This window comes from Pleurodeles waltl, chromosome 10 (genome assembly GCF_031143425.1).
Source record: "Pleurodeles waltl isolate 20211129_DDA chromosome 10, aPleWal1.hap1.20221129, whole genome shotgun sequence".
NCBI lineage: Eukaryota > Metazoa > Chordata > Amphibia > Caudata > Salamandridae > Pleurodeles > Pleurodeles waltl.
Window position 1 is genome coordinate 162,352,501 of NC_090449.1, and position 25,367 is coordinate 162,377,867.

The 25,367-nt window shown below is 41.2% G+C and overlaps 1 protein-coding gene across 7 annotated transcripts in view; it reads left to right on the forward strand.

Moving 5' to 3' along the window:
* The window catches only part of EPN2 (epsin 2), a 357,746-nt gene that overhangs the window by 47,599 nt on the left and 284,780 nt on the right, over positions 1-25,367 (forward strand). Inside the window, exon 2 of one of the 7 annotated variants that reach the window (XM_069210119.1) lies at positions 73-263. The exons of 5 other annotated variants lie outside the window; for them this stretch is intronic. The gene's annotated coding sequence lies outside the window, so the exon portion shown is untranslated. Of the gene's footprint in view, positions 1-72; positions 264-3,163; positions 3,305-25,367 lie in introns of those variants that run through there. One more of the 7 variants, XM_069210117.1, reaches the window with a different exon arrangement.

The following is a 25,367-nucleotide window of genomic DNA, read 5'->3' on the forward strand; positions in this document are numbered from 1 at the left end:
TTAATAGGAACATGCAAAGAACACTTTCACCGATTCACTGGCCTATTGTTGTTCTTGCTCACACTCTTACAGCACCTCAAGCTATTTTGGGAAATAACAGTCTTTTTCTGAGAGCTTTGGTTTGCCATGGAAAACAATCAGACTGAAAGTGTTCCCCGGTCTAGAGACGGGAGGAAGTCAGTGGAGGACCTAAATTCACAACAAGAGTCCTACTAGTTTAGTTTCAAATGAAAAGGTATGGTGGAGGACAGCCGCCATGAACTGTAAGTATTATGTTGAATACATTTCTTGTTACCCCAGACGTTATTTAAATGTTATCAGGGTACAAAGATATTATTTTTTTTATTTAATTTTAAGGTAGAGTAATTTTGTCACCAGATTCTCCAAGATTTCAATATATTTGTTTGTACAATTCAACTGCATTTTCCCTATATAAGTAATGTCTTTATCCTCTGGCACCTAGCATATAGAAACCATATGATTTTTTTGTCAAACTCTTGATTACGAAACGGGTTAACCATTCCTTTTGTCTTGTGATGTTGAGGATTCTAAATAAACGGGGGGTAAAGGGGTAGGTCCCCATATCGCCTATTTATTGAGGATAATTGACGTATGTCTCAGGCACATAATATGGCTTCCTTCATTCTTTATAAATGTACATAAAGTTGCCCATATCCTCTCAAACTTATTAAGTCTGTCATGAACAATCATGGTTAGTTTTTCCCATACATTTACCATAATTTGGACCTCCACGTGCTTATTGGAGCGTATTCGTGCTGGCTGCTAGATGCAAGTGAGTGAGGAGTTTACCCATTATGGTGGTGGGTATTCAGAGTCATCTCCTGTATCTCCTAAAGAGTCCTCTCCTGTATCTCCCAACAATAAGGGTACATTTAGCTTGTTTGATGGATGTATTGTTTACATTTTGATTATCTTCCTTTCCAGAAAATTTGTGCTTCATAATAAAGCAACCAAATATGTGTCATTGTACCTTTTTCCCCTGAAACTTGGCCATCATATACTAGATGTGCCAAACATCATGTGTAATGTAGCTGGGGTCAGATGTATTGAATATAATGGTAATGAGTACATAGTGCAAAGAGCAGGGGTAGCATAATCATTTTGAAGTAAACCAAGCAAGTGCTGAACATCTGTGTTCTGCACACTTTCTGTGTCCCTCCACTCTCTGTAGAACGCATACTCTGTTTAATCTCTTCAGAAGATTTTCTTGCAGGACTCTTTCACACTGTTTACAGTTGACAACACCAAAGTATCTGCAGTTATTGAGGTTAGCCCAAGACGAACAAGAATACTCCATAGTAGCTAAGTGTAGTAAAAACCCGATACAGCTGTAGTGTTGAGCTGGAGTTCTAATGCTGCATCGGAGTTGATCAACTCCTCTTACTTAGACCTGAATATTGAACTAGAGTGGAGGAACAAAGCCAGAATTTAGCTGCACATAAACATGCATTCCAGCATAAAATATTTAGATGAAAGATGATAATCATGTTGTTTGTAGGGCTCACCTTCAGCCTGTTGATCTGCATCCAGCGGCTTTTGACTGCTAGGCGTTGTTGTAAATCAGCAATCCTAGTCAAAGAATTTAGGTTTTAATAAAAGTATAGTCTATCTTATGAAACTGTACATCGAAATATCTGCATGAATGGAAACGGGCTCACTAAAAGAAATCGGAAAACCTCTTGTGCCTTCAGCAGCACACACCAATTGGTCTATGAAGGACAGTTAACTCTTGAAATGACACCAGGTTAAGAGATGTAGAGTACTTCTTGTGACCAAGGTCTATGGCAGGCTTCTAACTTGAATATTGTGATCCGCTGAGGTGCAGAGAGGTGTAATAAAATCCGTACAATTGACCGCCCTGCATTTTTCTCATGCTTACAGTTGTTAAGAGCAGACATAATCACTGTTGTTAGTTCTGTCACATGTCCAAAGCTTGAAGGGGTGCAATTTTTTTTTCTCTTTTAAGTAAAGTTGAAAAACCACCACCACTATTCTGGAACTTCATGGGATAATGAAGGGTGGGTTTGCAGGTGGAGGGCTTCCAGCAGTGTTTTCGGTAGGAGGGAATAGATGAGAGATTTTACTACTCATTAGTCATTGCTTTTTGATCTTCAGGAGCTTCGGATGTGTTAGTCATACTTAACAAAAGTTTTTTTCAGGGATTGAGTCACTTATTACTCCTTAATAGTGAAGAGGGGAAATTTCCAAAGCTGACCCTAAGTTGTTGCTAGGAGTTATTTAGAGAGAGAATGCTTTCAGGGTTATCCTGGGGTAAGACATTTCAGTGAAGCCTTTTCCAACGGAAGTAATTGCTGATATTCTTTAATTGCACGTCTGCTTTGGGATAAAATATATTACCGGTGTCAGTAGAGTGTTCCATATGCTGAGCGCTTTTACTAAGATATCTTTAAGGAACCCTAAAACATCTAGCAAAACGATATTTTGAATCATTGTTACTGATCCTGTGCATTTTCAAACCTAGCTTTTTCTGCAATATTTTTGTCTGCAGTTTATTACGTAAATTCCATAATAACGTAGAGTCTGATGTAGATTTCGGCAGATGGGTTACTCCTTCACAACAGTGATGCAATACCCCGTCTGCTGAAATCTAAATCCCATTATATTCTATGAAATCTAGACTTCGACTGACTGGTTATCCATCACCGTTGTGACGGATTAACCAGTCTGCCGAAATCTAAGTCAGGCCCATAGTCTGCAAAAACTATTTTGATTTGATCAGTGTTAATACCACAGTGGGCATGAACATGTCCTACCAACCCTTTAGAAAGAACTGTTATACCCACTTGTACATTGTTTTTAGATCTTGTTAACTTTAGACCATGGCTGCTGGCTTTGATGTACACAATTTGACTAGAAGGTCTTTGCTGGATAGCCCTAATATCTCTAGTAAACTTGTTGTGAAATAATATGCATTTTTAGTATGATCTGTGAAAAAAGTGATGTGATTGCAAATTAATCCTTTGCCACACGTTTCCAAAAAAGTGCCCCTCAGAGTCAAAAAATAATGTTGTACTACTTAAATGTGCGATACTCTGTTGAGTGGGAGACCAACCTTTTGTTGTTTTTTGTTTCCACTGCCTCTGGCCCTGCCTCCGGACTCTTTTAACTCAAATGAGCATGAAATAGGACTGGATCCAGAGCCAATCCTTGGTATCATCCTGTATAGGATTACCTCTTTCTTAAGATTTCATGTACAACAGATCTGCTGCCTGCCAGTGAACCAGTTCTTACCAGTGTTCACCACACCGGTCCCCACTCCAAGGTGAGTTAGATTTTGGGTAGTGAGTTGAAGCTCTGCTGAGATCTGACTAGCGTGTGAGCATTGCTATTCTTTTATCTGTTCCCTGGTTTCTAAGTCAAGAAACACAATCTGATTTATGAAGAATGGCTTTCACCGAAATTATAAAACTGGTTCTGCTGTGAATTATGTGATGCTGCTGGTTTTAATATTTTGTGCAATTCTTTGTGTATATATGACATCCTTAAATACACCACCACTCAAGTCCAGATGACTAGCTGATAGTTGCTAGTCCTGTTGCTCTTTTGTAGAGGAACCTACCTCTCTCTTTGGTGATCAGTTGAGAAGTACTTGGTGTAAGACACCACCTTTCTAAGATGCCTTTAATCTTATGTGTGCATTTTGAGGGATTACATTGCATGGTCCTAGTGTGACTGGGTTTATTTAGGTTTTTGCCACCATTTGGTGCCCTTTAATTATGAACTGCAGTTTCAGAAAACAATAATCTTTCCAGTACCTTGACCTCAGTTTTCATTTTCCACCTTCTCATTACAGAACGCTAAAGTAGCTAGCCTGTTTTTTTTTTTTTTTTTTAACTCGTTTGCCCATGTATTCTTTTATTTGTGCCTTTCCTTTCTAACCTCTCTCCTCATCTGTTTATGCCATGTGAAATGATTCGTTGTGAAGCATTCTACCATTGAAGAACATACCGTTTTTAGGTCTGGATTGACAGTGTAGCTGCCTGCATCACCTATTTTTACCATTTCTTTAAAATCTACAGCGAGTAGTCTTAGACTCCAGCCAGGTGCTATTGGCTGTATGGTGCATCATTGGGTCTCCTATAGAGCGTTTGCATGGCAGTGCCTGAGGGACTACTGGACATCTCAAATGTACTCTGAATCATCACGCCTTAAATTTGTTATCTGGCATATTCATTGTAACTCCAGTAGACGTTTAAAAATATTTATATTTGAGGCATGGAATTTAATATAATATCCACATGCCCATGGCACATGCTGCTTCATAAATCTACTTGTTCTGTTAAAAAACAAAAAAAGTTCACTTGTCTCTTTGGTATCTTGTAGGTCGGTGACAAATTGTAACAGCACTTTCAGTATATAAGACCTCAGATAATAAATAGCCTCTCTGATTATGCCGGAGACTGATACTATAATAGGGTTTGAATACTAGATATTCCCTTATTTTGCCATATTTCCACAGATCGGCATACTGGAAGTGGAGGTAGTGGTAAGCAATAGTTTAAGGTTAGGTAAGATTAAAGTTAGGATGCCCTTTTGACTCTGCATACACCTACTAACTTACATGCTTTTTGGGTTTTCTCCAGGTCTTCTCTAATCTTTCTCCATCCTGAGAAAAGCTGGTAAAATATTCCTGACAAGGGCAGAAGTAAAACTTCTTCCAGGGTTGGTGGAAAAAGTGATTGGAGGGAAAGTGAACATGTAAATGCTCACCAGATTTCTGCATGAGCAAATCTACACATGAATGCCAAAATGCAGTTCACAAATATTTTATAGGAGTATAAAACTGGCCTTCTTTGTGAATTCATCAAAGCCATAAATCTGCACTAATTCAAGGACATATACCACGGTGTTAAAACCATTTGTTTTTGTTAAATTCCTTCTCTCTCCACCTATCGACTGGCTTCACTGTGAGTGGCAGCATTCTGCAGTTTCTAAAGGACCAGATTGGCGCCCAAGTGCCAGGGACTACTATGGCAATGTGTGCTTTTTGAGACTAAAACATATTTTTTATTGTTGCCAATATCTATTATATTATGGTGAGGACCAGGCAGCTCCCACAACAGTAACGTTTTACAAAAACCATGTAAAAACAAGGGATGCATTGACAGAACCAAAAGGCTCAGTTTAAATGTCAGACTTACAGGCAGTGCTATTGCTTGTTTAATTTAATGTTTCCCATAATCTTGTAGAACCTTTTTACACTTTTTTTCCTTTATGAGCAGTTTTTTGGGGGGATATACTAACATGCAGCAACGCATTTTATTAAATTATGCTTCAAATAAATGGTACCTAAAAAGTCACAGTGGTTTAGCAAACATTTTTTTCCTAGTTGCATTTTTTTGTGAACATTGTCTTTTGAAAGCAAAGAATCATCACTCTTGCCTTCAAGCTCATGCAAATATTTGTATCTAATCAGAGCCTTCTGGCAGTATTATGTGTAACCTCATATTGTTAAACTTTTTCATGTGGAGTCCGAGCTTGCAACATTTTATTAAATCGCTCATTCTAATAATCATAGCTTTGCATTAATGAACCACGAATATAAGGTTGAACAGCATTATCATGTGGTACAAATATTACCTTAAGTGCAGACAGCGCCTTTCTCTGATCGATAATGTATTGAAACTGTTAGCCAAAGGGTTTGTGCTGCAGGGGGGTTGGGCCTATTTGTCCCTAGGACAAAATAAACATGAAAACGTGCTGTCTTTAAATCTAAACAATATGTTCTGGGCGTCGGCCTATAGGAATTCCACACCCCTGAGATACATAACAGCTGGAGCTCAAAATTTAAACCAAACTTATTGGCTTTGCCAATGCCTGTTGCTGTTGCCATGTCTGGCACTCACTTTAAATACCTCAAGGTATTTTTGTATGTATATATATTCTCTTGCGTTATTTCATTATTGTCAGTCAGGGAGAACTGCTGGCTTCCTGGGTTTGGGGGCAAAGGGGTTTCAAGTGACTCTGGCCTGCGCTGGCGGAATATCGGATTTGTGAATAGCTTGTACTTCCTATGTCGAGAAATGCACTGGTGGGAGATCGCCTGGTCTACTTTTCATTTTGTCTGCTGCAGGTTTCTCGAGGAATGCAAATGCATGTGCTTAGGGTGTTGAAAAGGTACAGAACTTTGCATTTCGCTGCTAATGCAGCTGAGCTGGCATGCTTCTCCTAAGATCTGGCAAGGTGAAGTCTGCCATCAGCAGAAGCTCTCCGTTGAACGATGGCCTCTAAATATTTAGCCAGCTGTCCCGCATTTGGTTAGTCAGTTCATTCCACAAGTGGGAATAGTGGTGTTTCTCTTGTCACCTGGTGACCCCAAGCGCGCCTACTTCTCCTTTCAACCTTTAGGCTATGCCTCGGCTACATTGGTGCAGTTTCCCCATGAAAGGTCTTGGGGATGGAGCCCTTAGGGGTCAGGAAATCCGACCCTTCCGTTCAAGCGGAGCAATGGAGCTTTGTTCAGACTCTCCTTGTGCGGACAGTGTGGAATTCTCTTTCAACGCTTTAACCGGTAGTGAAGAACCGGGTTGCTACTTCGGTAGTCTCGGATTTAAGACCACCCTTCTTAGTAGTTACATTTAAACTGCGGTAACTTGCTTAAGTGCAACACCTCTTGCATCGTATCTACTGCTGCTTCTGTTCCGGGTCTCATTTTACGATTTACTTTAAAATGTTAAACTCATTTTCTTTGGCAGAGGTTTCCATTGTTTACTTTCTCACACCCATGTATTTATTGTTCAGGTTTTGGATGAAGTCATTCTCAATGGAATGTCTTTTTCCGACAGTAAATTACATGCTATTTAGGATGTGCTTCGGAGACTAGCACTGTCTGAGTAAATACCAAGACAGGTCTTGCATCATACTAGGAGTTAAATCAGCAGCTTTTTTGTAGTGAAATTTTGTGAAATGTGGTATCTTGCAAGATTGCTTTCTCGCAAACACTTCTTTCGTTTCATGTAAAAGACTTTTGAGACACTGAAAGGAGATTCCAAGACAAAATGTGTCAGCACGATATTTCTATGTGAACGTACCTCCTCCGTGCAAGAAAAAAACATTGAAAATTTTGAGAATTTTGGTGAATTTTGCAGACATATTTAAAAGCATGCAGGCATATAATTAATTTATTGGTAAACTATTATAGCGTTTTTGGATCATGGAATGAATTTGAAGCCTAGTGAATGGGCATAAACTACTAAACCAAGCATTCGGGCCACAATTGCTATGAACCCCATTTCACTAACAAACACAATCGTTAAGCTAAATAATGGTGATGAATTACCGCAGATTTATTAGAGCGAATCATTTAGGTGACCTGTTGTTGGCGCTTATTCATTTAAATCATCTTCAGTACAAATATTATGATGCAACATTTATTAATAATTGTCATTGCCTTCAGTTCCGATAACTTGCCGTTAGTCTAGGCTTTTGATTATGTTTTGGTTAACCCTCCACTACAATTTCTAGATTTAACTTGCTAGCTATCAGTATAACCTTGTACACCAGCCTCCAGGGATGCTTGGGATGTGAGTGTTGGCTGCTTTGGAAAGTAATCCATCCTTTTCTGTTCCAGCTGGCCTTGTTTCCTGCAGACAAAAACGGTTCTTAGTACATTTTTGGACAAAATTTAACATCTGTACTGAGGCTGAAACAGTCCTCGCATTATGTTAAATCATTACACAAACAAGCTCTCCATTCAGCTCTGGGAATCTTCATGTTGTATTGCACATCAGAGAACTGGAAAAACAACATGCTCCATAGAAACTTAGAAAGGTGATACAGCACGATGCTTGTGAATTGTGACAAGTGATATTGAATGATGTAATGACAACTCAAGATTTATATAAAAGCTCAGTAGCTTATTATGACATTTTAAATAAGACTATCTTAAATTTCAGAATTTTCATTAAAGACAAGTGGAAAAATTGTGTTAATTGCAGTCCAAGTATGTATATGACATTAATGGTGCGACCGATACAAGGCCACGTCTTTCATCAGTACAGGAGGCAAGGATTCACCCTCTAACACGTGGAAAATATATTTCATAGAAAGTTGTGAAAAGCATAATCAAATCACTCACTCCACATAAACAGTAATGGTCTTTGGTTAGAGATCACCGTAACATGCAGCGCCTGTTCTTATATGATATAACCGCTTCCCAAAGCCAGCTGTGTTTATGGATGCCTTCCCTCAAGTATTGTTTTAAAGTATCTGATTGCTTTGCTCCACTACTCAGGTGTGACTTATTACCTTTTCTTTGGTGTGGGTGTGTGAGAAATTCCATTGCTGCGAAGTGTGGGATTATTGCCTGCCCAGTGGGAGGGGGGGGTACTGGTTAATAATTTTCGTTCTTTTCTGTAGGCTGATTGGCGAGTTAGATCTAGCTGGTCCTCTGGCCCAAGCCCTTACCTTTCCACTTTGGCTCCACAAGCCCTTCTTTCCCAGTCAGCCCGAATTTTGACATCTTCCCTCTTCTCTTGGGCCCCGTTTGCTCCTTTGTTCTCGGAGCAAGCAGATTTCAAGAGCCTTTTTGTACATCTTTGTGCCCTGGCCAGCCACCGGGCTATGACTCTCGCCCTCTAACCCTGGCTTCATGAGCGGGACGTTGAAACAGCATAATGTCTCTGGATGACAACTTGTCTAAACTGAAGCATGCCAAGCTTTTCATTCTCGAAGGCCTGTATTTCAGTGGATCTGCAGAAGAATGCAGATTTGAAGCGAGGTGGCCGGGGTGAGCACTAGAAGGATGGGGATGTGAGTGTGATGTTCGATGTGAAAGTGAAAATAACAGTACAAGTGTAAGCACCCAGAGACCTTTGCTGGAAGTTTTGGGGGCGTTTCCTTTACTGAACTGCCATGTCGGTTTAGTGAAAACATTCAAACCAACGAAATGCAGACTTAAAATACACATTGGATTGAAATTGAGTATGTTTATAAAAAAAAAAGCTCCTCACAGCCTTTAGGTTTGTGATTGGCCCTTTTTGTTTATAAAGGAAATACATGATCGTGGTTGCGGTTTATTGTTTTATGTTACGTAAAGTTTATCCCGAACAGTGTGGGGTTTTACACAGTACGAAGGGCGAGGAAACCATAGTGGTTTGGTTGAAGAGGATCACCCCTTTTCACCCACAAAAGGCCTGCTTTGGGCTATTAAGTGTGCATTTCAGACATACAAATACGTCTCGCTCTCTGGTTTACTAAGTAAGAATACGGTGGGCTGTCAAACATTGTCGCTTTCTGGAATCCACCGAATATGCATCCAGCTTCAGTTGTGGATAGATGGTTTGTGCTGTGTTCTCCAGCCGTTCTTTGTACGTCTCAATTAAAATGAATAATTATTATGTTGATGCATGTGCCATTTCCAAACTGGTTGCATCGTGACTAATAATTTGATTTTGATTACGGTGTTTGACGTGGCTTAGTTCGTGTAATTTGGATATTGGCAACATGGTGCCTTCTTGCTGCTTCACACTACTACGCAGTGCAACAGCCCAAGTGCACCGATGTGCTCCAGGATGTGCTCACACTCGTTGCAGTAGAGGATGACAAAACGACCATCTGGGCAGTCGACACGTTTGCCTTGGCGTTTTGACCGCTTGGGAGTTCCGGGTCTCTTCACACCAGGAGGTGATTCTCATCCTCACACTCGACATGATGTATTGTTGTTTCGTTAGCTCCTTGCCAGAGACAGATTTTCATTAGTTATAAACTTCCATCCCACCCTCCTCATGGGCCGTCAGCACGTTTTTTTGTTATAGTTTAAATAGCTTTGTTAAATGTTGGCATAAATACAGGAGTACAGAAAGCATCAATAAATTTAAATATGTATTCCCTTAAAGTTATACATCATAGTCTGCAGATGCAAAAAGGGATGAAAACAGCCATGTATAATTTCATTAATAAAAAAATAGTAATATTATTCCCTTCTATACTAATGTAGAGATATTGTGAAAATGTCTTTAAATGAAGGGGAATAAAAAGAAAAGTGGGGGAGAAAGACAAGATAAAAGACAGACGAGAGATAAAAGGAAGTTCATCTAATAAAAAGTAAATGTTATCCTGTATACCTTGAACACTTCTAGTGAAATCAAAATCCCCCTTAGGCAAGCCCTTGGGATATAGATTGTGTATGTGAGAGAGTCTAGATGCCGGAATCCAGCCTCTTCATGCTGTGTGTGGTGGGAGAGTTGTGGTTGGAACTGCTGCTCACTGAGAGTGTTCCTTTTGAACCGGGATTTATATACATTTCTCATAGCAGTCAAGGCAGTTCCATTAGCAGTCCAGGGAGCGTCTGTACATGTGCAGAAACCCTCACCAATTTATGTTGGTGCCACTACCTGAGATCCCTCTTCAATTCCACCTTTGCTCACTTCCACTCCCTCTTCTTCGTCATGAGCTTTTACAGGAATCTTGACTGAAAAACTGCTTGAACCAGGGCCGTCTTGTAGGCCCCAAACTTAACCACCTGGTTTGTAACGCTCTACAGTGCACACCTGGCAACCACTGAAGTATAGGTCTGGGAAAGAGTTTATTTTTCCAGGGTAGGTCCATTTAACAAGCGGGATCTATCTGCACCTTGACTTTGTGTGTAGCCTGGAACAATGTCCTCAATTTCCTCTACAGCCTCATTACTTTTTGGGACTCTGATACTTTTGGAATTCTACCTTTATGATAGACATCGGATAATATCTTCTTCAAGCCTCCTGAATGCACATTCTCTCTGGCCACACTCTCACCATACCCTGGCAGAGGGGCATGACATGCTGATCCAAGGGTAAATTTAGATGCTGCTTGAAAGCCACCTACTTGAGGCAAGAAGTACATCCCCCTATTTGTCTCCCATCTGTCGCTCTAAATCGTCCCACAAATCCCCGTTCTTCCCTTTCCTCTAAAGCATTACGTTCAAAATTAGAAAATTCAGCCTCAGTCAGTTACCATTCTCAACCACAACGTTTGTTTCCTTTTTGCTTTGTCAGCATTGGATCTTGATGGAATCTCTGCGGCGCTTTTCATTTCTGAGAATTAAATTGTATAAAAACAGCAGGCAGGATCCCAGCATTGCACAAGCTCTTGCCACCTCATGCAAATTTTGGTGAACGTTGTTTGATCTTGTTAAAAATGTCTATGGAAATTTCAGTTCTCAACACAGTTTCGCACACGTTTATCCAGCTGGTCCTAATAACTGTGGCCCATCTCCAAACAATCTGACCTAACAATTTCAAAGCAATTGATAGATTGCAAAGTACCTTGGTTGCTTTTTTTTTTTATTTCTTTTTATTTTTTTACAAAATTCCGTACTTTTTTACAACATGGTTCACAAATTAGTCAAAAGGGATCTGTTGGTGGCCTAAAAAAAAAGTCCACCCAGTCACCAACATGATCGCACCTATTCGTTTGTATACACACATAAAGACTGAGCGGCAACACCTAGCTAACAAATATATACTGTTGGACATCACTAATAATATACTGTTTTCCCTCCCTAATATATGCCATACCTTGCTTAGAGTATACACTTGCAGATTTAGCGGCTGCCTTGCCCTCTTGACTGCACAGCCTAGAGCGTGGTATCCAACCCCCTTGTCCAAATAATAGCTGTGGCACTTAAACATGAAAACGGAACCCCCCCGTCGCTTGAAAATGTTAACTGCCTTTTTTGGAAACCTTTTCAGTTCGTTTATTTCCAAGAGCAGCTAATTTTGGAAAGCGTTCAGCAGGAAAAAAAACTACCGGCGCAGCAGTGTGCTATTTACAGACATTGTTCACCTTATGCTCACTGCAGAATGTCGGAAACCCACCAAGTCCTTTTGTGAATTGGAACAAGCAGATTTTTTTCACTTCTGCATGCATAATTTAAGTGGATCAAGTTTGACATTTCGAATCCTGTTATTACATAAATATTCCTACTGAGGGAACTGCTCAACTAAGTCTAACCATGACCAGTATTTGTTTGTTTCAGATTTACGATTTCACTCCTGTATAGGAACTTCCGAAAGAGGTTTGACTTGACATCAGTTAGATTTAGATTTAAGGAGGGAAAGTCTCTTTTGTCTTATCTAATTTGGTTTATTATGTTAAAGTTAAGTACACATTTTTTCCTAATGCGCTTAAAACAAAATTAAGCTCTGTTACGAAGCTGGACACAGCCTGAATGATTATTGAAGTTAAAGATGATCACCTTTCACAGTCATGCTAAGTGTGGGTTTGCAGCTTCAGATGGGAGTTTTTACTAATTTTAGAAATTAAATGTCTTTCAAAATGCTCACTGTGTGTTCCTACTTGGATGTTTTAACCGCACGAACCTTGCAGTTCGTTGACACGTTGGTGAAAAAGACTGTTGGGATAAGTGCCTTCGATCACATGCATCACCTAGTAATAATGTTTACACATCTGGTCTTTTTACACCTTTCTGTGCCTTCCAACACAATCGGTTCCAGTGTCTTCCTTTGCAGATGGTGGTAGTGTGACTTGAAGGCACTCCCCTTTATTAGAGTAGAAGAAGTAGTAAATGGCACCATAGGGACTTGTTTCCAGTGTTTTATGAAAGGATTAGGAGTAGCTAGCTAAATCAGTCTAAGCTAATGAAGGTAGGACTAGAACTCCCAAGCTGTAATGTTTTTTCGTCCAGTGTTGATTACTTAATTTTTTCAGTATGCTGTGTGCAAGCCCCGTGGAACTGTCAGTCACAGTGAATTGTTAAAGTGGAATAAGACGGTGAAAAAATGTCAATACAGTCTAGTCCACCACTGTGATTTAAAGTAACATAATCTCGGAAATGTAGTTCTTTAGATGGTTCTTGATATTAATCCTTGTTACAATCTCAGAACTGCCAACCTAGTGCTTATACTACTGTTTTTGTCTACACTTGTTTAGATTGCACTATACGGGTGTCTTCCGAAAAACCTTACAAGCGTCTGATGTGTTTTCCATCCATAGAATGAATCCAGAATCTATGCCCAATATCTTCAGTACACAGCCTTGTCCTTTGGATGATTGCAGACTGGGGATCAGCCACAGTTATTGTTCACAACCTTTCTTTGTTTGTGTCTCAGGTACTTGTAACAAAACATGCCTTTTGGTTATGAAAGTACCTGCCAATGTGTGCTGTTAGGAAACTCGGCAAACTGACTGGCAATTGTTGTTAGATGATTTTCTTATTCTCTGCCGAGACTACATATTAACATAATAATACTTGCAATTCATTTAAAGAGCTCAGATTTAATGAATGTTATGGATTGATCCAGGACCTAAAAGACCTGTAACAACAATACTGATCTTCTCACATTTGACTTCACTGTAGACCTTGACGCGCAGCTCATGCCCTATTTATGAATTGCATGTCTCTAGTACAAGTCAGCCAAAGTGTTGCCGATAACGTGTACTCCTATACGTTGGTGGCCCAATGTATGTACTACATGGACACACAGTAGCTAATCCTTAAGATCAGCCACCCTCCCCCACAATATCTTGTGTTTTATGGTGTTCCCTTTAGATTCTCTAAACCCATTCAGCTTCCAATGATTAAGATAATCATTGTAGGACTGAACACAGTAATATGAGTAGCAGAGTATTAAAGTCAGTCTTCCTATCTCTGTGTGTTGTAGCGCTAAAATAAGGGCTTTGAGTTCAGCCAACTGAGCTGTGCAGTCCCCTAGGGTCTGCGTGTAAGTATTTTTAGGGTGGAAGACTCCTTACTTCATTACTCCACTCACAGCTGTGCAAGCGGCTGAGTATTGATGTTTGGTGCCTACAGCGGGTTGTGCCGAACCATCAGTAGAAATGACAGTATGGTATTTTTCTAAAGGCAAAATATTTCGAGGAGTTCATACTGGAGGAATTCTTGTGTCTGGAGTTTCGGATCAAAGATGTAATCAACATCAGCAGCGGTCAGAGAGGTTGCCCACTGAATCCAACGTGGATGTAATGCTTTAGCGTTAGGAATGCTCGCTTTTGTGACGGCCTCTAAGGCTGCACCGGGGTAACGACAATGATGTATTTCCCTTGGACAAGTGGCCTCTTCTTTATGACAGCCATCTGAACTGCAGTTAGAATTTTTTCTGTTGGTGCAAAACGTAGTTCTGCATTGGAGTATAAGTGTGATTTCTATGCTATGGGCACTGTCTCATCTTCATTGATGATGACATAAGTAAACCCAATGGCACCAGCAATTATTCTGATGACCAAATTTGTTTTATTGTCACGTGTGTGCAAATGTTTAGCTTCCAGCATGTCCTGTTGCAATTCCCTAAGGATGCGTGTGTGTTCAACTGTCCAGTGTCTGATAGAAAAATCTGGACATGTTAAGTCATAAAGTGGCTTGATGCGCTGTGCATAGTCAGGAATGTATGTTCTGCCAAAATTGAAGATACCAAGCAAAGACTGTAGTTTCTTTAGAGTGTTTGGTGGGTGCAGTTGTGCACACTTCTCTAGGAAGTGCTGGGCCAGGCTCTTTCCTTCATTCAATAGCTCGTATCCCAGGAACAATACACTGAGAAAGGCAATCCTACTTTTCTTAAAGTTTAATTTATAATCAAGTTCTGGAAACCCCAAAATTATTCGATCGACCCTTACAAGATGAATGTTCAGTTCGTCGTCTGTGAGATAAATGTCGTCCACCTAGGATAACGCCTCGGGATCAATATCATGTAATATTGATGTTACTCGATCTGAGAACAGCCCTGGACTATTCTTATAGCCCTGGGGTAAACCGCAAAAGCGTTTTTGTGAGCCAAATGAGAATTAACTCAGGTCCCGACTTTCTTCCTCTAAATTCTGACAGAAGAACCTGTTGGAAATATCCAACGTTGTTTTATATTTTTTTGCGCACTATATTGTTTATTAGTGCCGTGCTGTGTGAAGTTTGTATAGCATATGTACGTGTATGGCTGTGTAAATGTCTGTAATCTAGGACTATTCTATAGGAATGGTCTGGCTTCGCATCCAGGAATAATGGGTTCTTCATAGAAGAGGCACAGGGCTTAACTATCCCTGATATTCTAGCTGAGTGAGGATCACCCTCAGTGGAGCTTTATCCTGGTGTTTAACTGGATATTGTGTCTGAGGCTGGGGTGTAGATCTGATAGGTATTATAACATGGAGAATCCCTGTCCCAACCTACATGAATGCGGTATAACGCAGGTGCCTGCACTAGAACCCATTTGCCAGTGTAGGCTCCCTTTTCCGCCTCTGGAACAAAGTTAGAGAAAGAAGGCAAAATGACATTTTTGACATATCGTGACCTCTGCTGCGCTATCTAACAGTGTCACTACCCACATCTTGTTCTTCAGCAATGTTCTCAAGTGTACTGGCATTTTTAACCGATAGTGCTGCTACTTTTTTCTTTTTAAACTGTGGCTTTTGTTGTGAAGTCTTCTCTTCTTTTTTTGACTGTAGACTGTATTGAGTCTTTCTTTTGTTTCACGTATTCAGGACGTCGGTCAGGACGGCCCCATCTCGCGCTACGCCTATCCGGTGCGTCCTGAAATGAACAAGAGGGACGTGAATCAGTATATCTATTAGGAGTTATTATATTCTCCCTGTTTCTGAGAGTGTATCTCCTTTCAGAGTTCTCCGGATGTGGAGAGTCTGCTCTCTGCTTCTGTCTGTCTTTAAATTGTCTTGGCTTATCCCAGCACTTTTTAGAACTCTCATGTGTCTGTTTCGTACCTTCCTTAGGGGCGGTACTCAGTACTTCTAGCTTCTTTGGCTTGGCTCCCAGACTATCCTGACCTATACTAGTATAGGTATCGGAAATAATTTTCGGTAGCTGTCTCTCTTGTTCCAAATGTGGAGTTTCTCAGAGACTATGGCGTATAGCCAGTGCTACTGCTTCCCCTTTAATGTTACTGAGTATAATTGAGGAAACTGCATCAAAGTTATGCATTAGTTTCATCCCCAATGTGCTGCCCCATGCTAGTTCTGAATTTGTTTTAAAACTTCCGGTAAATTGGCAAGTGTCGGGGTACCATGTGTGGTGGTATAAATTGCAGCGAAGACTGTACCCCATGTGGCGCAGTCATTCACTGAGGGAACCATCCCAAAGGGAAAGCACATTGTGAGAATTCTATGTTTCTCCTGTGGTCCCGTATGGGGAAACACAGCTTCCAGCTGATGTGTTTTCTGGACTATCCAGTATGGTATTTTCTCCCGCTCTGTTGGTACTTTACCCATAATAGCACTGTTTGTGGATTAATCCAGTAGCCAATTGGTATCCAGCAGGTGCTGGTGGTGCTGGACGAGCTGGTTTTTTCTGTTCAAAGTCCTCATTACGAACTGAACAAGCCATCTGTAGAGTGTTACTATCTCATCGTATAAATTTCACAGATCTGCTGCTTGCATATTTTGTATACCTGGGTGAGGTGTGTATGTGGCAAACATGGGCCACGTTGGTCCATCATTACCTAAAGGACCTAATCTCACGCATTGTATTACATGTGGTAGGGCGGCGCCTTCAAACCAGTTCTGATTCCCTTGATACTTGAGCGGTATTTCATGATACTGGAATGCTTGGTACCATTGAGGTATATTAGCAATTTTATATGTGTGAAATGTGACTGTTCTCTGACCCAAGAGTGAAATGTTTCTGTTTGGTAACCTTCATAAGCTTCTACTATGAAGGTGACATCCCCGCCCTCTTCTGTAACCCCATGCGTGACTAGATGTAATGTTAATGCTTGTCTAGCATTTTCAGGATTGTCTATGGCGTTAGCCATATTGTAAAATGAGTGAAGAGCTGGAACACCAAGTGGGGAGTAAAGTCCATTTATGAGTTCGAGCTCGAGCAACCTACAGCCTAATCAGGTGTTCCCTGTTCAGCTGAGGAGGATCTTCCCAAAGACCACGGACATCTCCATATAATGGTACTTAGGGTACCTGTTGTCTGTGAGACAGTGATAGTCGGGGTATCCGTAAATTAGTGCCTAAACTCCATCGTTGGTGGTGCCATGTTGTAGTTGGACTCTTTCTCTAGGCAAGACTGCTGGTTTAAGGATGACAGTACTTATGTTTGTAGGTGACTATGCCTATCCTACAACAAGTTGCAACTGTAGTCCCAACCCTTCCGGCTCACTAGCAGTACCTCACCAAAAACCCAAACAGTTAAAGGTGATTTGTGGCAGCCTTTACACATGGACTCAAGAGTATGACATCTCAGGGAGTGTCGTGGTTAAACAGAGATCACTTCTTTCTCACAGACATATCATGTCTCAACCAAACACAGGCAATAACGAAGATGCACAATAGTTTTTATTTAATACAATTTGCAATATGCATTAAATCTCATGGGCTGCAATGATTAGGATAACGAAAAGTGCAAGAGAAAGAATTGTAAAAACAAGAGTCATGATTATGAAGACCCCCACCATCTTGCAGTCACATAGTGTGTAATATGTCCTATTACCCTATTCTGATAGGCCTAACCTTCTACCTAAAGGACAGCTGGGTATGTTAACCCTGATCTGCCAATGCCACGTCCCTGAGAAGAACCCCCAACCCTTGTTACCTTGGAACGAGGTCTCTAGCTTAGACTCCGTAGGAACACGAAGTCCGGGTCAGCGTCAAGGCGACGTGTAGCATCGATAGCAGCGATGGTATCTGGTCGGAATGCCTCTGATTATCTGTTTAAAGTGAGGTGTATTTCTACAGATCTACTTGGACCCCTGACGTAGGTTGTTCCCAAACAATAGATAACACAGCATGCTTGGGATGGTAATTAATATAAAAAATTCCCTCAAAAGCATGAAGAGGGAAAGTACCTAATGTGAACACCTACAGTTTGTTTGTCTTCGTCGCTTGATTTGACGCCTTAGTGCGGTGGCACTGATAACATAAACTTAAACAAATGGCCTAACTATAAACACGGCAGCCATCTTAGAAGAATTAATTAAATAAATGGGCTAAGACAGAGCAAGCTAAGTAGTTTAAATGTCACTAGGTGATGGGGGCATGAGTCTGCAAGCCAAAGGCTAAGCTAACTCCTGTTATCCCATTGAAACAAACTAGAATTCACTACAAGTTCTACCATTTGAGTAGTCCCATAACACTTTTAAAGTCTAGTCTCCTTTTTTATTTCTGAGTTTTCTTGTTAACTGTAGTCAAGGTGAACCAATTTGATTATGTTTGGCAAGGGAAGGCGCTGTCCGACTAATGGACCAGACCCCCTTCCGCTTCTGTCCTAAGTGTCATTCAAAGTATCCTTATACAGACCAGCACCTGGTCTGTAATCTGTGTTTATCACCTGAACACAGGGAGGATACTTGCGAGGCTTGTCGAGCGTTTCGATCGAAAAAGACCCTAAGAGATCGACGAGCAAGAAGACTGCAAATGGCGTCAACACCGAGAGAGCAACTTGACGTCAGAGAGGAGGAAAGCATTTCCATCCAGGGATCGGACTCGGACGAATACGAAAGTGACCGAACCTCGACGGTGCAGCGAACAGTGAGTAAACCTTCCCCGTCCAAAACTCACACAAAGATATTTAAGGCCAGGGGGACGCCACCGCCAACAGGCCATGGCCTAACCCATCGAAAAGAAGGTGACCAAACATCGGTACCGAAAAAGGCCAGGGATTTGCCGAAGACTTCCGACTCCGGTCGAGATTCCGGCACCGAACAATCTCGACACCGAGAGTTCAACTCACCCAAAGTGAGAAAAATATCTTCGGAAACGAAAAAGACTATATCTGAAACCTCGGTACTGAAAAAAGCGGCTTCGGAGCCGAAAAGAAGCTCTTACACAGAAGAGCAAGGACTTTCCAGCCAAATGAAGGAAAGAGATAGATTTGAGCAGGAATTAAGTATGGAAGAACCGGACCATACACAAAGGAGGTTGCATATCCAGAAAGAGACTGGAAAAATACAAACTTTACCTCCAATCAAATCTAAAAGGAAACTTGCATTTCAGGAGACAGAAATGCAGCTTAAGGCAAAGGTGGTTAGAGAAAAATCCCCACCACCAAGGTTTTCACCAAAACCATCCCCACCGCACTCACCACAACTGTCACCATTGGGAACACCTCCAATGCAGTCACCCACGCATTCAGGGATGACACAGGATGATGCTGATGCATGGGACTTATATGATGCACCAGTATCGGATAACAGTCCGGATTGTTATCCAACAAAGCTGTCACCTCCAGAAGACAGTACTGCATATACGCAGGGATTATCCAGGACAGCTACGTTCCACAACGTAGCAATGTACTCGGAGCCAATAGAGGATGATTTCCTGTTTAACACCTTAGCATCTACCCACACCTCCTATCAGAGTCTGCCAATGCTCCCGGGTATGCTCAAACACGCAAAACAAGTATTCCAGGAGCCAGTTAAAGGAAGGGCTATCACGCCTAGGGTTGAGAAGAAGTACAAGCCTCCCCCAACAGATCCTGTGTTCATAACACAACAACTTACACCGGACTCAGTGGTTGTAGGGGCAGCAAGAAAGAGAGCAAACTCTCAATCGTCAGGAGACGCTCCACCGCCTGACAAAGAGAGCAGAAAGTTTGACGCTGCGGGCAAACGGGTGGCAGCACAAGCAGCCAATCAATGGCGGATTGCTAATTCGCAAGCCCTACTTGCTCGCTACGACAGGGCACACTGGGACGAGATGCAACACATCATACAGCACTTGCCCAAGGAACATCAGAAACGTGCTCAACAGGTTGTGAAAGAAGGACAGGCCATCTCTAACAACCAGATAAGGTCCGCACTAGACTCTGCAGACACGGCAGCACGAACAGTCAACACGGCGGTAACCATTCGCAGGCATGCATGGTTAAGAAGTTCTGGATTCAAGTAGGAGATCCAACAAGCCGTGTTGAACATGCCATTTAATCAAGAACAGTTATTTGGGCCGGAAGTTGACACAGCAATTGAGAAGTTGAAAAAAGACACGGACATGGCCAAAGCCATGGGCGCGCTCTATTCCCCCCAAGTCAGAGGCACCTTTAGGAAACCACAATTTAGAGGAGGTTTTCGACAGCAAACATCAGAACCTTCCACCTCTCAAACCAGACCCACCCATCAGGCACAATATCAAAGGGGAGGGTTTTCTGGTTCCTATAGAGGACAATTCCCAAGAGGAAGGGGAAAGTTCCAAGCAACCAAGCCACACCGAACAGTGACTTCGATGTCACAAAACCCCAACACTTATCACCAGTGGGGGGGAGGCTAACCGCATATTTTCAAAACTGGACACACATTACCACAGACGCATGGGTCCTATCAATTATCCAACATGGTTATTGCATAGAATTCACAAAATTCCCGCCAGATGTGCCACCAAGAACACACAATCTGTCCAAACAACACTTAGCCCTATTACAAATAGAGGTCCAAGCACTATTACAAAAACAAGCAATAGAACTAGTACCCAATCATCAGAAAGGAACAGGCGTCGACTCACTATATTTCCTAATTCCAAAAAAGGACAAAACGTTAAGACCCATCTTACATCTCAGAACACTGAATCTCTTCATCAAATCAGACCACTTCCACATGGTAACACTTCAAGACGTGGTTCCATTACTAAAAAAGGAGGAATACATGTCAACATTGGATAACAAGGATGCGTATTTCCACATACCCATCCATCCTTCCCACAGAAAATACTTAAGGTTTGTAATGCACGGCATACACTATCAATTCAAAGTGCTACCGTTCGGGATAACAACAGCCCCAAGGGTATTCACAAAATGCCTAGCAGTAGTAGCCGCTCACATAAGGAGACAGCACATGCACGTATTCCCATATTTAGACGACTGGCTAATCAAAAGCAACACTCAATAACAGTGTCTTCTTTACACGCAATACGTCATAGAAACTCTACACAAACTAGGGTTCTCTATAAATTACCAGAAATCAAATCTGCAACCATCCCAAATACAACAATACTTGGGAGCAACACTGAACACACAAAGAGCAATTGCCACTCCAAGTCCACAAAGGGTCCAAGCGTTCCAAAATGTAACATCAAGCATTCAGTCAAACCAACACTACCCAGTAAGGTTTGTAATGAAACTTCTAGGCATGATGTCTTCATGCATAGCCATTGTCCCAATTGCAAGACTACACCTGCGGCCCTTACCACAGTGCCTAGCAAAACAATGGACACAAGCACAGGGTCAACTTCAAGATCTAGTGTTGATAGACCGCCAAACACACTTCTCGCTTCAATGGTGGAACCCTATAAATTTAAACAAAGGGCGTCCATTCCAAGACCCAGTGCCTCAAGCTGTTATCACAACAGATGCTTCCATGATGGGGTGGGGAGCACACCTCAACAAGCACAGCATACAGGGTCAATGGGACCACAGCAAAAACAACTTCACATAAATCATTTGGAACTGCTAGCAGTGTTTCTAGCATTAAAAGCATTTCAACCACTGGTAGCCCACAAACACATCCTTGTCAAAACCGACAACGTGACAACAATGTATTATCTCAACAAACAAGGGGGTACACACTCATCACAACTGTGTCTCTTAGCACAAAAGATTTGGCATTGGGCAATTCACAATCACGTTCGCCTGATAGCACAATACATACCAGACATTCAGAATCAGTTAGCCGACAATCTCAGTCGAGATCACCAGCAAATTTATGAATGGGAAATTCATCCCCAGATCCTACAGGATCACTTCCTACGTTGGGGAACACCAAACATAGATCTATTCGCAACCAAAGAAAATGCAAGACGCCAAAACTTCGCGTCCAGGTACCCACACCCTCAATCCAAGGACAATGCACTATGGATCAGTTTGTCAGGCATATTTGCTTACGCTTTTCCCCCTCTCCTGCTCCTTCCTTATCTGATCAACAAACTAAGTCAAAACAAACTCAAACTAATACTCATAGCACCAACCTGGGCTCGCCAACCGTGGTACACAACACTGTTGGACTTATCAGTAGTACCCCACATCAAATTACCAAACATTCCAGATCTGTTAACACAACACAAAAAACAGACCTGACACCCAAATCCAGCATCGCTCAATCTAGCAATCTGGCTCCTGAAGGCTTAGAATTCTGACATTTAAATCTCACACAAGAGTGTATGGAGGTCATTAAACAAGCAAGAAACCCTACAACAAGACATTGTTACGCAAACAAATGGAAAAGATTTGTTTGCTACTGCCACACTAATCAGATTCAACCACTACATGCCTCCACAAAGGACATTATAAGCTACTAATTACACTTACAGAAGTCTAATCTAGCATTCTCTTCCATTAAAATCCATCTCACTGCAATCTCTGCCTATCTGCAGATTACACATACAACATCACTTTTTAGAATCCCAGTCATTAAAGCATTTATGGAGGGACTAAAAAGAATCATACCCCCAAGGACACCACCAGTTCCTTCGTGGAACCTTAATATTGTATTAACACGACTCATGGGCCCACCATTCGAACCCATGCATTCGTGTGAAATGCAAAATCTGACTTGGAAAGTAGCCTTTCTAATAGCTATCAGATCACTTAGAAGAGTAAGTGAGATACAAGCATTTACTATTCAGGGACCCTTTATACAAATACATAAACATAAAGTAGTTCTACGTACAAATCCAAAATTCTTAACAAAGGTCATATCACCATTTCACCTAAACCAAACTGTGGAACTCCCAGTCTTCTTTCCCCAACCAGACTCAGTAGCCGAAAGAGCCTTACATACATTAGACATAAAAAGAGCATTAATGTATTACATTGACAGAACAAAACAATTTCGTAAAACAAAACAATTGTTTGTAGCCTTCCAAAAACCTCATGCAGGTAATCCTATATCCAAACAAGGCATCGCCAGATGGATAGTTAAATGTATTCAAATTACTGTGTAGATGTGTTAACAACGCAACAAGCCACAGTAGGACAGGCTGTATTAAGAACATTATTTCAGACAACTTCAACTCCTACAGGCTAAACCACCGCTTTTTGGGGAGATTACTTCTTGTTAGTCTATGCACAGCATGTGTATCTGCAGCTACACATGCCACCGAACGGAAAATGTCACTTACCCAGTGTACATCTGTTCGTGGCATGAGACGCTGCAGATTCACATGCGCCCTCCCACCTCCCCAGTAGCCTGTAGCCGTTCTTAGTTGAATGAAAATTGTAAATATGTAAATAAATATTCTTTTAATACACATTAAGTACATACATAACTACTCCATTGCATGGGCACCTCTAATATACTCACAACTCCTACCTCACCCTCTGCGGGGAAAACAATCTAAGATGTAGTCGACGCCCATGTGCAATGGAGCCGAAAGGGAGGAGTCACTCGGTCTTGTGACTCGAAAAGACTTCTTCGAAGAAAAACAACTTGTAACACTCCGAGCCCAACACTAGATGGCAGGATAATGCACAGCATGTGAATCTGCAGCGTCTCATGCCAAGAACAGATGTACACTGGGTAAGTGACATTTTCTATATGTTGCCTAAATAGAAGAGTTAATTTGCCTTTTTTGAAAATGGAATCTACCAATACACTGTAAGATATATGTTAGGTGTTAAAAGATTATTGCATTGCTGTCTTAAATGCATTGTTGAAGCTTGGAGATTCTGATATGGCTTATCCACTGAGATAGTATGCATTTTCATAATTAATGGCATACCTCAGAAATATTTTTTATATATTAGGCTTGTTTTTATTTAGCAATTACGCAACAACATGTCTTTAATTGAATTTTGGAGATAAAATGCTCAGTTTGAGTGTCATAAGTATACTAATTGTTGGAAATTGGACTATTACTTGTGTGGCCAGCACAAGTATTAGTTCCCCAATTGTTCTCAGAGGGAACCACACCCCCCATTGCAGCTCTGGACTCTAACAGAGTAGCGAGGCACAGAAGTCTAAGGCCTATCAAGGGAGATGGTGTGGGCTAGTAAACACCAATCGCTTCCAGGCAATATTAACACTTAATACATGATTGTCCGGTCTGTATTTTTTCTTTAGAAAATGGGTGAGAGCATTTATTATGCACCCACTACTAAATACTGTGCAGTAATTTACAAATCTACATTGGCAGATGGAACACACCATAGATGACATCGTGTAGCCACTGGTGACCCCCTAGAGGGGTTACCCAATCATGTCAAGTGAGCTCCAACAGTCATGGTGTACTAATGATATTACATTGGCATGAAACACTGTCATAGTTGCAATACTAGTGGATCAAAAACATATGCAATCATCAAGAACATCCAATAAAATCATTTATCAGAAATAAACTTAATGTTGGTGCATTGTGTCATATACTTGGCATTGGACTGTAATGGTCATCACAGGCCCAAGAAGGCATCATGGTAAAAAAAAATGGCATGTTGAAAAAGCATTGTAGTGTAACCATATAACCGTACACACATGACAGTGCATAACACGTTTTTAGGTCTTCCAGGCCTTTTAATGCATTACCATACACAAGACCCCTAGAGGACAAACTACTCCCAGCTGTAGAGCCAGTGTTGTTAGTTCTTGAGACCCATCCTAAGTCCAGAGCTGTCCAAATACAAGACCAAATTCAGCCTAGTGCTGATCAGTATCACCTAAAAACCAGCCAAAGTTGCATCTCTCAAATTATGCAAAAATAGCCTTAGTTTAATTCTAAATTTTATTCAATTTATACATTGCAGGAGGATATTATTTGGGCACTGGTGTCTGCAACCATGCCTCAATTCTGTTAATAACTACTAATTTTCAAGACCTGTCCCCACTGTGTTCTAAGTCACGCTCCGGTCACCACAGATCCAAATCTTAATCTGGAATTTATGAATTAACTCTACAAGAGCAGAAGGTAATCCACCCTAATGTAGCCTAAGAACAGAAACCTCTGCGTGTTTCAGCAGTATGGCTCCAAAAAACAATATTGAACAGATTTTGCAGAATTAACACAGCACAATGTTACGCATATTTAGAAATATCCCCTGTGTTAAAGCGATTCCAACACAACTTGTTTGGCAAGGTTTACATTCCATTTTCCTACACATTCAAATAAAAAACAATTTCACAATCACAATATGGAGCCATAGTAAAAAAAAAATATTGAGGCAATTTGAAAAGCAGTTTTCATGCACTTAAATGTGAAGGGTCAGTGTGAACACTTCAAAGACTAGAAGTGTCCTGCTGCAAGGGGGTGCTGCAGTAGAACATGAGACCTATGCCCTCTGAGTTGAAATGTACTGAAGTGGCCAAAAAAGAGACAGTCACTTACTGTGACCAGCTCCCAGACTTGGCTCCAAAGTCCTTCACCATGACCACTTACTCTGCTGGTAAAAATTATAGAGAATGTTTGTCCTTTTCCTCGTGTTGCAGAGAACACTTGACTAAAGCTCC